We start from the raw sequence: 15,491 nt of genomic DNA, 5'->3' as shown, positions 1-15,491 counted from the left end.
TGTTTATCTTTGTTTGCACTATGGAGGTTTGTGTTCACAGAGTGTTTATCTTTGTTTGCACTATGGAGGTTTGTGTTCACATTAGTTGATTTGTCTACTTCAAATGCGTGGAAGCTGCCTCATGCAGGACTAATTACAGCGATCGGGCTGAAGGGGTTCAGTCACGATTGTCAAATACAACAAACACTTTTCAAATGTCAACATGGCTCTATGTTTGTATTCGGGCTGTCATATTTAACGTGATTCATCAAATTAATCCATCATCGATTGTTTTCTCAATTAACCCAAATAACACAGAATGACCCAAAATGTGGGAAATTTGAGGACAAAAAAAAAAGGACGAAACAGTATGCTGACAAAAAGTATTATATATTTTTATATGTATATATAAATATATACGTATACAGTACAGGTCAAAAGTGTGGACACGCCTTCTCCTCATTCAATGAGTTTTCTTTATTTTCATGACTATTTACATTGTAGATTGTCACATCAAAACTATGAATGAACACATGTTTTATATTCTAGTTTCTTCAAAATAGCCACCCTTGGCTCCGATTACTGCTTTGCACACTCTTGGCATTCTCTCCATGAGCTTCAAGAGGTAGTCACCTGAAATGGTTTTCACTTCACAGGTGTGCTTGAAGCTCATGAAGAGAATGCCAAGAGCTATGGACTGGACTCTCTCACTATTATGTTAGATCCACTATGGACTGGACTCTCACACTATTATGTTAGATCCACTATGGACTGGACTCTCACACTATTATGTTAGATCCACTATGGACTGGACTCTCACACTATTATGTTAGATCCACTATGGACTGGACTCTCACACTATTATGTTAGATCCACTATGGACTGGACTCACACTATTATGTTAGATCCACTATGGACTGGACTCTCACACTATTATGTTAGATCCACTATGGACTGGACTCTCACTATTATGTTAGATCCACTATGGACTGGACTCTCACACTATTATGTTAGCTCCACTATGGACTGGACTCTCACTATTATGTTAGATCCACTATGGACTGGACTCTCACACTATTATGTTCGATCCACTATGGACTGGACTCTCACACTATTATGTTAGATCCACTATGGACTGGACTCTCACACTATTATGTTAGATCCACTATGGACTGGACTCTCACTATTATGTTAGATCCACTATGGACTGGACTCTCACAATATTATGTTAGATCCACTATGGACTGGACTCTCACTATTATGTTAGATCCACTATGGACTGGACTCTCACACTATTATGTTAGATCCACTATGGACTGGACTCTCACACTATTATGTTAGATCCACTATGGACTGGACTCTCACTATTATGTTAGATCCACTATGGACTGGACTCTCATACTATTATGTTAGATCCACTATGGACTGGACTCTCACACTATTATGTTAGATCCACTATGGACTGGACTCTCACTATTATGTTAGATCCACTATGGACTGGACTCTCACACTATTATGTTAGATCCACTATGGACTGGACTCTCACTATTATGTTAGATCCACTATGGACTGGACTCACACTATTATGTTAGATCCACTATGGACTGGACTCTCACACTATTATGTTAGATCCACTATGGACTGGACTCTCACACTATTATGTTAGATCCACTATGGACTGGACTCTCTCACTATTATGTTAGATCCACTATGGACTGGACTCACACTATTATGTTAGATCCACTATGGACTGGACTCTCACAATATTATGCTAGATCCACTTGACGTCCATTGCACCGGTCGCCTGGGATGTGTGTGTGTGCGTGTGTGTGTGTGTGTGTGTGTGTGTGTGTGTGTGTGTGTGTGTGTCAGCAATCAAGGCCAGTCAGGTGAGGGATTGAGTTCTTGCTGTCTGTACAGTCGGTCACTAAGCCAGCTATCTTGAAGCTGATTAGCTGGCTCTAGATGTGTCAGGTGTGTGCTGACATTTACTCTCCGGGTCTTGAAGTGATGTCCGTCTTTTCTTCCGTCACGTGATCCTTAAGGGACGGTGTAAGTGTTGAGTCACTTCTTCTCCAGGTGTTTGATTAGTTCTTGTGCATCTCAGCACAAAACTCCACCCCCTTTTCATTCAATTATTACGCAAGCAGCCCATATTATTATTGCTCATAATTCAACTTTTATTATAGTTTAATACGAGACCAACCGGCCGACGAACCCCCACATATGTTATACCGTCGGAAATGTCTCGGTCGTGCCGGAGAAGGTACTTTAAGGTGGGAACATTTCGTGTTACCATGGCGACGAATTAAAAAAAAAAAAAAAATGAGCCGTTTGAATGGGTACGCACCTTTTATAATGGCGCATTATTCCAGCAGAACCGAGAGATGACCTCCTCTTGGACCCACATCTGTGGTCCTCTCCAAGGTTTCTCATAGTCATTCACATCAACGTCCCATTGGGGTTGTGAGTTTTTCCTTGCCCTTATGTCGTTGTGGCTTGTGCAGCCCTTTGAGACACTTGTGATTTAGGGCTATATAAATAATCATTGATTGATTGATCTTATCATGTGCTCAAATACCATTATTTACTTCAACTTAGCTTTCTCCAAGATGAGTATGAACATTCACCACATGCAAAATAGAATATGACTTCATTCATTCACTTCAAATGCTAACTGTTAGCATTTCAGTTCAATTTCATGTTTTTAGCATTCACACAGAATTTCTAATGAAATGTCTTTTCCTGGTTTCTGCTACTCTTCATTACGTACACGCACAAATTATGCTTATTTTGCAATCGGTGTACAAACCCCGTTTCCATATGAGTTGGGAAATTGTGTTAGATGTAAATATAAACGGAATACAATGATTTGCAAATCATTTTCAAGCCATATTCAGTTGAATATGCTACAAAGACAACATATTTGATGTTCAAACTCATAAACATTTTTTTTTTTTGCAAATAATAATTAACTTTAGAATTTGATGGCAGCAACACATGACAAAGAAGTTAGGAAAGGTGGCAATAAATACTGATAAAGTTGAGGAATGCTCATCAAACACTTATTTGGAACATCCCACAGGTGTGCAGGCTAATTGGGAACAGGTGGGTGCCATGATTGGGTATAAAAGCAGCTTCCATGAAATGCTCAGTCATTCACAAACAAGGATGGGGCGAGGGTCACCACTTTGTCAACAAATGCGTGAGCAAATTGTTGAACAGTTTAAGAAAAACCTTTCTCAAGCAGCTATTGCAAGGAATATAGGGATTTCACCATCTACGGTCCGTAATTTCATCAAAAGGTTCAGAGAATCTGGAGAAAGGACGAAAACCAACATTGAATGACCTTCGATCCCTGCATCAAAAAGCGATATCAGTGTGTAAAGGATATCACCACATGGGCTCAGGAACACTTCAGAAACCCACTGTCAGTAACTACAGTTGGTTGCTACATCTGTAAGTGCAAGTTAAAACTCTCCTATGGAAGGCGAAAACCGTTTATCAACAACACCCAGAAACGCTGTCGGCTTCGCTGGGCCTGAGCTCATCTAAGATGGACTGATACAAAGTGGAAAAGTGTTCTGTGGTCTGACGAGTCCACATTTCAAATTGTTTTTGGAAACTGTGGACGTCGTGTCCTCCGGACCAAAGAGGAAAAGAACCATCCGGATTGTTATAGGCGCAAAGTGTAAAAGGCAGCATGTGTGATGGTATGGGGGTGTATTAGTGGCCAAGACATGGGTAACTTACACATCTGTGAAGGCACCATTAATGCTGAAAGGTACATACAGCTTTTGGAGCAACATATGTTGCCATCCAAGCAACGTTACCATGGACGCCCCTGCTTATTTCAGCAAGACAATGCCAAGCTACGTGTTACATCAACGTGCCTTCATAGTAAAAGAGTGCGGGTACTAGACTGGCCTGTCTGTAGTCCAGACCTGTCTCCCATTATGAAGCCTAAAATAGCACAAGGGACTGTTGAACAACTTAAGCTGTACATCAAGCAAGAATGGGAAAGAATTCCACCTGAGAAGCTTCAAAAATGTGTCTCCTCAGTTCCCAAACCTTTACTGAGTGTTGTTAAAAGGAAAGGCCATGTAACACAGTGGTGAACATGCCCTTTTGCAGCCATGAAATTCTAAGTTAATGATTATTTGCAAAAAAAAAATAAAGTTTATGAGTTTGAACATCAAATATGTTGTCTTTGTAGTGCGAGCGACATCATATCTTTCCCTTCTTACGTTCGGTGTTGCAGGAACTTAGGCGTGGTGGAGTTAATATAAGAAAGGAGTTGCTGTTTGATGTGCTGACAAAGGAGTGGAAAGCAAGTTGTAGAAATGAGGTCACTTCCTTTGAGGACACACACTTAGGGACGGGTGGATCGTTGTCGGGCGTCCGGCCAGTCAAGGACAGAGCGGAATGGAAAATGTATTGCACAAAAATAGCCCACTCATATGCGCTTCATTCTCGGAAGCCCCTCCCCCCCCCGTGGTATTAGGGATTGTAGAAAATGGTAATGACTCATATTCATGTCACCTTGCAGTCGTCACCCTTATTTGGAATGTCAGCGGACATAATGTCACCATCTGACAATTTCTTAATGAAAGTTCATTTTATAGGAGTGACTCAGGGTTGATACTATAAGTACAGTAAGTACTCTGTGATTGTGCGCTGCCGAACATGCTCCTCTGTTGGTAAAAGCAGCAATAATGCTGTAATGCCTGTAAAAAACAAATATGGCGAACTGGTACTTTTCAAACAGAGTATAGTACCGTTTTTGATTCATTAGTACCGCGATACTATACTAGTAGCGGTATACCGTACAACCCTTTGATGCAGATATACAGTGGTTAGCACTACTCCCTCTCAGTAATAGGACCAGGGTTTGAATCCCTGACCAGGGTTTGAATCCCTGACGGGTCAATGGGGACCTCACAGCTATTACAGGTTACTTAGAGAACTCTATGAATCAGCGCAATCCTATCTGAAAAAGACCTAGAATCAGTCGGGAACTTACAAAGCTGAGGCTGAAGGAGTCGGCGTTTTGTTCCGCCTCTATACTGAGCCAGGGGTCCTCCATTAGGTTTGTGTATTCTTGCAACCAGACCTAGAGTACTGTACTAAGTACTATAAGACCCACTTAAAATCCTTTCATTTTCTCAAATGTATTTATTTATTTATTTTCATAAAGAAATACAATCATGTATCCCTGCAGACTGTATTGATCTATATTGATATTTAATGTATATATTGTGTTTTTTATGTTGATTTAATACAAATAAAAAGAATAAAAATTTTTTTTTAATTTATTAATTTTTTTCTTAAATTTCTTGTGCCGCCCGGTACCAATCGGTCCGGTGGTTGAGGACCACTGATGTACACCACAAGGAAGTATATTACATTTAGAAAAAAATAAACAAAAGTATGACTCCTTTAATGCGCCTTATAATCCGGTGCGCCTTTTGTATGAAAATAGACCTGACTAGACCCACTCCGGAAAATACCGTACTGTCTGTGTGTGTGTGTTCTTGTATTTCTACCCTTCTTGAGACATCAACAAGAAAAAGTAGCTTCCATATGAGGACCGGTGAACAAGAGAATGTCTCATTTGCACCCCTAGTGGTGAAATCTATCCATCAAAATGAGGGTGGCCCCAAAAAGGAGGGATTTTTCAAATTGAACGTGTGTGGGTTATAAAAGTGCTCCCCCTCTGGCCAACATATGAAATAACAAGTGTGTGTAAACATTTGAAGTGTTCCCCCTCTGGCCAACATATGAAATAACAAGTGTGTGTAAACATTTGAAGTGTTCCCCCTCTGGCCAACATATGAAATAACAAGTGTGTGTAAACATTTGAAGTGTTCCCCCTCCGGTCAACATATGTAATAACAAGCGTGCGTAAGAAATTGAAATGCGCCCCCTTTGGCCAAAATTTAAATAAAAAGAAAAAAAAAAATGTATATTGAGACATACTGTAATAACTTGAAGTAAATTACAAAACAATTACAAACAAAAAATTCTGAATAAAAAAAAACAACTAAAATCAGTCTTTTTCTCACAATGTGTCGACTTTTTCTTATAAAACTGGGAACAATTTCTCATATTATTTTTGTTTCTGTAATAATGCAATATTTTCGTGTAAAATTATTACTTTTTAATTTAAAATTATTACTTTTTAATGTAAAGTTATTACTTTTTAATGCAAAATGGTGACATCTGTCATATAATATTCGTTCTTTTATCACAATATTGCCAATTCTTTGGTTGTTCTTGTAAAATAGTGGAGTAAAATTACAACTTTTATTATAATGCTGCCAAAATTCTAAATTTTTCTTGTGAAATTGTGACCTTTTTCTTGTGAAATTCCAACTCATTTTTCACAACAAGCTTTTATATGTCTGCATAGTATGTATATATTATTAATGTTGTAAATACACATCTTTATATATCTAGAAAGGGTGATCCTAAAGAGGCGGGCATTTTTCGGAGGTCTCAAGAAGGTAATAAATACAAGAATGTGTGTGTGTGTGTGTGTGTGTGTGTGTGTGTGTGTTCTTGTATTTCTACCCTTCTTGAGACATCAACAAGGAAAAGTAGCTTCCATATGAGGACCGGTGAACAAGAGAATGTCTCATTTGCACCCCTAGTGGTGAAATCTATCCATCAAAATGAGGGTGGTCCCAAAAAGGAGGGATTTTTCAAATTGACCGTGCGTGGGTTATAAAAGTGCTCCCCCTCTGGCCAACATATGAAATAACAAGTGTGTGTAAACATTTGAAGTGCTCCCCCTCTGGCCAACATATGTATTAACAAGTGTGCGTAAGAAATTGATTTAAAAAAAAAAAAAATGTATATAGAGACATACTGTAATAACTTGAAGTAAATAATGAAGATTAGAAAACAATTACAAATAAAAAATTCTGAATTTAAAAAAACCAACTAAAATCAGTCTTTTTCTCACAATGTGTCGACTTTTTCTTATAAAACTGGAAACAATTTCTCATATTCTTTCTGTTTCTGTAATATTGCAATATTTTCGTGTAAAATTAATACTTTTTAATTTCAAATTATTACTTTTTAATGTAAAGTTATTACTTTTTAATGCAAAATGGTGACATCTGTCGTATAAAATTCGGACTTTCATCACAATATTGCCAATTCTTTGGTTGTTCTTGTAAAATAGTGGAGTAAAATTACAACTTTTATTATAATGCTGCCAAAATTCTAAATTTTTCTTGTGAAATTGTGACCTTTTTCTTGTGAAATTCCAACTCATTTTTCACAACAAGCTTTTTTATGTCTGCATAGTATGTATATATTATTAATGTTGTAAATACACATCTTTATATATCTAGAAAGGCTGGTCCTAAAGAGGTGGGCATTTTTCGGAGGTCTCAAGAAGGTAATAAATACAAGAATGTGTGTGTGTGTGTGTGTGTGTGTGTGTGTGTGTGTGTGCACTGTCACAGACCAGTGAGCAGTGAGAGTTGAAACATCCAACCGGCATGTATCATCAGAAGTTACACAACACCTCATCTTACCTAACGGAATCATTAGCGAGGGGGTTTAGGGGGAATAAAGAGCGTGGAGCTCAGAGGGGGGGGGGGGGGGGGGGGAATTAAGCGCAAATTCTGTCATGTATCATCACATGCAGCACATGCAGAAGGCCAATAATCAGCCTAAAGGAGCTTTTCCCAGAACGCTGCGGATTACTTGATTTTTTTCCCTTGCAACAGTATTTAGCTGAGTATGGAATAATATCACTACAAATGCACAGAATCGGTTAATATAGACAAAAAACTAAAATAACAGTGATGAGTGCACAAAGAGTCCAAAAACAAAACCGAACATGACTAAAACAAAACATAAACATAAAACATAACTTGTAGTATTGTTTAAAAATTGTTATCACAACATTTACGAAGCAAAATGGTATGAAACAAGGAGGTTTTGGTGTATAAATGTGGCTAACAATATATTTGGGAAATGGATCATTTATCCCATTATGCTTTTTTAAATAATTCAACACAAAAATGACATGAACTCGCTTTTAATGACAATAAAATAAAGTATTTTGTTGCAGTGTTTTGTAGGGAAACAGACTTGATATTCATGCTGTAGGAGCACTTGCATTCCGAGGAGGAGCTACTTTTCCATGTTTAGATGTCACGACGGGGGCGGGGGGGGTTGGCATCTTACTGCAAGGTCGTTCTTCCAGGATGCAGACGGACAACTCCGGACAAGGCGTTCAGGTAGGAACATGATTTATTTTGTCGAAATCAAACAAGTACCAAAAACGGAAAACAAGCCAGAGGAAAAACGTGCCGATCGCACTGGACGCTAAAGCTAACACTTGGCGTAGACTAGAGATAAGGAATACTCACGTAACTGTGGCAAGAAGCAAACAATGAAGCTAGGACTGAGCGTGGCGAGCAAGGTGATTAAATAGCTCTCTGATTAGTGGTTGACAGCAGCTGAGCGTGCCGACCACTAACTGGAGGCAGGTGAACCCAATTAATCCACATGGAAACCGAAACAAAACCCAGATGTGCACAAACAGGAACTCCAAAACTAACAGAACATAACAAACATTAGATACGTTTCACGCATTAACAACACAAAATGTGTCATGTCTGTGTGATCATGTTTTGTTTTAGTCATGTTCGGTTTTGTTTTTGGACTCTTTGTGCACTTTTGTTTGTTTGTCACCATAGCAACCCATTAGTTTTCACCTGTCATGTCACGCACCTGTTTCGCGTTTTGAGTCAGGCACCTGTTTTCACTGATCATGTCACTGCTATTTAAGCCTGTCTGTTTCTGTTGTTGGTCCTGGTGACATTATCCGTTCATACCATGCTATCTATCTATCCATCCATGCTACCCTTGTTATTCAGGCTTCATGCCATGCAACAGTAAGTGTTTTTGTTTCGTGTTCTTAGTTAATTGCCTTTGTGCTCGTCTTTTGTTTTCATAGCCAAGTTTTTTTGTACTTCCGCGCGCCTTTTGTTTGATTCCTTTTTTGAGCGTTAACAATAAATATGTACTCACATTCACGCCTTGCCCGCGCCAACTTTCCTTTGCATTCCGGGAAAACACAACCCAAGGACCACGTTTTGACAAAATGTGAATTATCATGTTTTGATTGTCAAAGATGTTTGGTAATGTAATCGGTGATATTTCTACCTGAATAAATGCTTCTGATATTCTGTAAAGTACTTACAGTAATTTAATGTTGTTTTGTGGCCCGCTTTTCATCAAAAGCATAGAATATAGAATAGAATAGAAAGTACTTTATTGATCCCTGGGGGAAATTCAGCACCACAGTTCGCTCACAATAAACAATAAACACTTAGGTATTTTTTTTTTACATGTGAATAATATAAATACAGTCTATTATACAGCATTATTCACATGTGAATAATATAAATACAGTCTATTATACAGCATTATTCACATGTGAATAATATAAATATAGTCTATTATACAGCATTATTCACATGTGAATAATATAAATACAGTCTATTATACAGCATTATTCACATGTGAATAATATAAATACAGTCTATTATACAGCATTATTCACATGTGAATAATATAAATATAGTCTATTATACAGCATTATTCACATGTGAATAATATAAATACAGTCTATTATACAGCATTATTCACATGTGAATAATATAAATATAGTCTATTATACAGCATTATTCACATGTGAATAATATAAATACAGTCTATTATACAGCATTATTCACATGTGAATAATATAAATACAGTCTATTATACAGCATTATTCACATGTGAATAATATAAATACAGTCTATTATACAGAATTATTCACATGTGAATAATATAAATACAGTCTATTATACAGCATTATTCACATGTGAATAATATAAATATAGTCCATTATACAGCATTATTCACATGTGAATAATATAAATACAGTCTATTATACAGCATTATTCACATGTGAATAATATAAATATAGTCCATTATACAGCATTATTCACATGTGAATAATATAAATACAGTCTATTATACATTTAAGTACAGTTAAAAAGGAACATATGCATTAATGATACAGTCTGATGGCTGTCGGAATGAAGGACTTCCTGTGTCGTTCCGTGTTGCATTTTGCATTCAGGCCCTTGTTTGGGGGGCAGTTGCACCATTTTAAAATATTATATGAAGTATTACTTGTTCCAAACACAAAGTATTTTCTGAAAGGATACGGCAATTATACACAGAGGGCTATGGAGGAATGACAACAACATGGTTGAATAGGCCATCTACTTGTTAGACATAAATAGCAAGCCATCTAAAATAATACACATACAGACATAATAGATGGAGGCACACATACAGTATATTTATAAAGACATAATAGATGGAGGCACACATACAGTATATTTATAAAGACATAATAGATGGAGGCACACATACAGTATATTTATAAAGACATAATAGATGGAGGCACACATACAGTATATTTATAAAGACATAATAGATCAATCAATCAATCAATCTTTATTTATATAGCCCTAAATCACAAGTGTCTCAAAGGGCTGCACAAGCCACAACGACATCCTCGGTACAAAGCCCACATACGGGCAAGGAAAAACTCACCCCAGTGGGACGTCGATGTGAATGACTATGAGAAACCTTGGAGAGGACCGCATATGTGGGTAACCCCCCCCCTCTAGGGGAGACCGAAAGCAATAGATGTCGAGTGGGTCTGACATAATATTGTGAGAGTCCAGTCCATAGTGGATCCAACATAATAGTAAGAGTCCAGTCCATAGTGGATCTAACATAATAGTAAGAGTCCAGTCCATAGTGGGGCCAGCAGGACACCATCCCGAGCGGAGACGGGTCAGCAGCGTAGAGATGTTCCCAGCCGATGCACAGGCGAGCGGTCCACCCCGGGTCCCGACTCTGGACAGCCAGCACTTCATCCATGGCCACCGGACCTGTGTGTCTCCCCCCCTCAAGGAAAAGGGGAGCAGAGGAGAAAAGAAAAGAAACGGCAGATCAACTGGTCTAACAGGGGGGCTATTTAAAGGCTAGAGTATACAAATGAGTTTTAAGATGGGACTTAAATGTTTCTACTGAGGTAGCATCTCTAATTGTTACCGGGAGGGCATTCCATAGTACTGGAGCCCCAATAGAAAACGCTCTATAGCCCGCAGACTTTTTTTGGGCTCTGGGAATCACTAATAAGCCGGAGTTCTTTGAACGCAGATTTCTTGCCGGGACATATGGTACAATGCAATCGACAAGATAGGACGGAGCTAGACCGTGTAGTATTTTATACGTAAGTAGTAAAACCTTAAAGTCACATCTTAAGTGCACAGGAAGCCAGTGCAGGTGAGCCAGTATAGGTATATATATATATATATATAAAGGTATATACAGTATAGGCGTAATATGATCAAACTTTCTTGTTCTTGTCAAAAGTCTAGCAGCCGCATTTTGTACCAATTGTAATTTTTTAATGCTAGACATAGGGAGACCCCAAAATAATACGTTACAATAGTCGAGACGAGACGTAACGAACGCATGAATAATGATCTCAACGTCGCTAGTGGATAAAATAGAACGAATTTTAGCGATATTACGGAGATGAAAGAAGGCCGTTTTAGTAACACTCTTAATGTGTGACTCAGACGAGAGAATTGGGTGGAAGATAATACCCAGATTCTTTACTGATTCGCCTTGTGTAATTGTTTGGTTGTCAAATGTTAAGGTGGTATTATTAAATAAATGGAGGCATTGGTTACGTAACAAGCAGGAACGAGAGAAACCAGTGAGCTGCAGGTGCAGGTCCTGTAGGAGAACTGACTGCTTTTAACTGGCTGACCTTGCAAATAAGCTCAGCTTTGTACCCAAATACACTCAAGTCACGCAGAGAAAAGACGAGTGGAACGAGAGGAAATGTTTGAGCTTGTTTTATTTCAAGCTCAATGGCTTCTTTTTTTTTCTAATCAACTCAATGCTTACTGATTTTCCACTGGACAAAAATCTCTTGATGTTCCGGCTGGTCGGCCACTGATCAGTATCGGCTCATTTTTTCGTGAAAAATTTGCTTTTTTATACAATTAAGGACACTTTCGTCTAGCTTGTGTGCTATTGTGTGCTTAGCTGTTGGGTAGCTGCCCTCTGTGTTGTTTACCTATAATAAATAACTGCTAAAATACGAGAAAAGACCAACCTTGTTAATGGTCTGAGCGTTCTTGGGATTCTCAAACTGTAGTCCAAAGAATCACTTGATTATGGTACACCGTTTTATTCAAACATGGTGTTACTGTTCAAACTGTGTGTAAGGCCTACCACGCTACTGTATCTTAATGTTCGTCCTAATGGTGGTACTTGGAGAGACATGGTTTTTTTTTCTGAAGTGGTAGTTGGTGAAACAAGTTCGAGAACCACTGATCTAGGCCAAGGGTTCTTAACCTTTTTAGACCTCGGGGCCCCAATTTTTCCACTATAAAGGGGCCCGGATCCCACTTTTAAATATTAATAATCTTACCCTTCATTTGAATCCTATTGAATAATTATATCTAAACTTCTTAAAGTATACAACCTCGTCAAATGATATGAAATGTTGTGTTAATCACAAAGATTATTATTTATTTAACACACAAACTTTAGGCTTAGGTCAGGCTGATGAGAAAAATAGGTATTATGCATAAGAAGGAACTTGTAAATAACTGACAGAAAATACATTTACATGCAACTATTGTGCTAAAATAAAGTACGTTAATAATGAATATGTCGTTTAACTAAACTGTCAATCAAATTGAAGTGTAACAGCTTCACCACTTTAGTCATAATTTTTGCGCTTAAGAAACTTGTCTATGATTTTAGCTGCAGGCTGTCTGTGTTGGTCACCTGCGATGAGGTGGCTAATTGTCCAGGGTGTACCCCGCCTTCCGCCCGAATGTCCCGAGAGGGACAAGCAGTAGAAAATGGACGGGTGGATTGTCATTACTGCCACAAGTGGTGAAAACGTGTATTACAACTGAGTCCTGCATGCGGCACAACAATGGGCCTCGGCCCTATGGTTAAGAAACACTGATCTATACTAAAGGGCCTATAATGGACATGTATCCATTTAATTGCTTTTATAAATGAAATCATGGTCAATGTAATTTAGCTTTTTTTTTTTTTTAATTATTAAAAAATGCATATTTAATGTCAAAGTGAAAACAGATTTTTTTTTTAATACAAAAGCCAAAAGCAGTGAAGTTGTCACGTTGTGTAAATGGTCAATAAAAAGAGAATACAACAAATCCTTTTCAACTTATATTCAATTGAATAGACTGCAAAGACAAGATATTTAACGTTCTAACTGGTAAATTTTGTTATTTTTTGCAAATATTAGCTCATTTGGTATTTGATGCCTTGCAACATGTTCCAAAAAAGCTGGCACAGGTGGCAAAAAAGACTGATAAAGTTGAGGAATGCTCATCAAAGACTTATTTGGAACATCCCACGGGTGAACGGGCTAATTGGGAACAGGTGGGTGCCATGATTGGCTATAAAAGTAAATGCTCAGTCATTCACAAACAAGGACGGGGTGAGGGTCACCACTTGGTCAACAAATGCCTGAGCAAATTGTCAAACAGTTTAAGAACAACATTTTTCAACAAACTATTGCAAGGAATTTAGGAGAATCTGGAGAAATCACTGCACGTCAGCGAAACTATTACGGACCTTCGATCCCTCAGACGATACTGCAACAAAAAGTGACATCAGTGTGTAAAGGTTATCACCACATGGGCTCAGGAAGACTTCAGAAAACCACTGTCAGTAACTACAGTGCGTCGTTGCATCTGTAAGTGCGTGTTAAAACTCTACTATGCAAAGCCAAAGCCATTTATCAACAACACCCAGAAATGCCGCCGGCTTTGCTTTGAAAAAAAAAATTGAGTTTCTCAATTTTAACATTGAATATCTTGTCTTTGCAGTCTATTCAATTGAATATAAGTTGAAAAGGATTTGTTGTATTCTCTTTTTATTTACCATTTACACAACGTGACAACTTCACTGCTTTTGGCTTTTGTACATTTATGTTAATTTATTAAAAACATGGTAAACATAATGACTACATGCAAAGATCACATGACTGAGTTTGTGTGGATATGTCTCAATCAGGCTAGATTTTCATAGGCGAGGTTTTAGGTTTGATTCCCGAAGAGGGTTGTGTTTGGTAGGGCGCCCAAAACCAGCCATACCCCCCTGAGGCGAGTCCTGATCTTCTGCACCGGATAATAACAATCAGTCAAAACATGTACCAGCAAATCATGTTTTCCTTCGGTCTAACCACGTGGTCACGGCAGACCGGAACATTCGTTAAATGGTGGCGCTCGCCGGAAACGAGGACCCTGTGACGACAGTCCCACTTCCTTCAAATGAGAGGGAAATGCTGACAAGGACAACGACGTATGGGTGTCTCGGGACGTAAACAAAGCGTGGGTCGGCCTTCTGAGCGCACGCCACATCTCATGTGGTTCTTCTGAGCGCACGCCACATCTCATGTGGTTCCTGCGGAGGCAGCAAGTTGAGTCCTGTTACTGCTGCACCATGCATGAAGGAGGTCTGCATTCCTCAACTCTGCAGAATTGCTCTTTTGTTCACCCTTAATGAACTGTCTGAATGTAATGTCAACAAGTCGACTGCACCAACCAGCTGCTGTAGAACAGTTAGTACTTATCTACCAAAAACACCACCTGGATCTGACTAACCAGTTAGTACTGATCTACTAAAAACACCACCTGGATCTGACTAATGTTGCGTCGGACAAGTTCTTCTTCCCAGGGAATCTAAGTTACTGGTCAATCCCAAGCTCTTTCGGTGACATATATGCTGAGTAAGAAGGACCATCAAGACAGAATTGGAATATTTTCAAGTTTTACTAAAGCTTAAGGAGATCAGTTTAACCAATACATTCATATCGGCTACTCTAGTGGCGAAGTTGGCAGAGTGGCCGTGCCAGCAATCGGAGGGTTGCTGGTTACTGGGGTTCAATCCCCACCTTCTACCATCCTAGTCACGCCCGTTGTGTCCTTGGGCAAGACACTTCACCCTTGCTCCTGATGGCTGCTGGTTAGCGCCTTGCATGGCAGCTCCCGCCATCAGTGTGTGAATGTGTGTGTGAATGGGTGAATGTGGATATACTGTCAAAGCGCTTTGAGTACCTTGAAGGTAGAAAAGCACTATACGAGTATAACCCATTTATCATTTATTTATTTATCTGACATTCAAACGGAAAAGCCCACTCTTTTCACACAAAGAAAGCCCCCATCTCCCCCCTCGCAACACTGATAAAGAGAGAGACGTGGGGGTTGTCTTCACATTCCGATGGTTTATGACACTAAACAGACATCTGAAGACAAAAGAGACTAAAGTTTTATACAAAGGAAAAGTACTATCTACTCTAAACATGGCTATGTAAAAAAGAAAGAACTCTTAAACATATATGCATCCTCCACACTAACCAG

The sequence above is a fragment of the Nerophis lumbriciformis genome, linkage group LG21, assembly GCF_033978685.3.
Source record: "Nerophis lumbriciformis linkage group LG21, RoL_Nlum_v2.1, whole genome shotgun sequence".
NCBI classification, from domain to species: domain Eukaryota; kingdom Metazoa; phylum Chordata; class Actinopteri; order Syngnathiformes; family Syngnathidae; genus Nerophis; species Nerophis lumbriciformis.
This window is presented reverse-complemented; position numbering follows the sequence as displayed.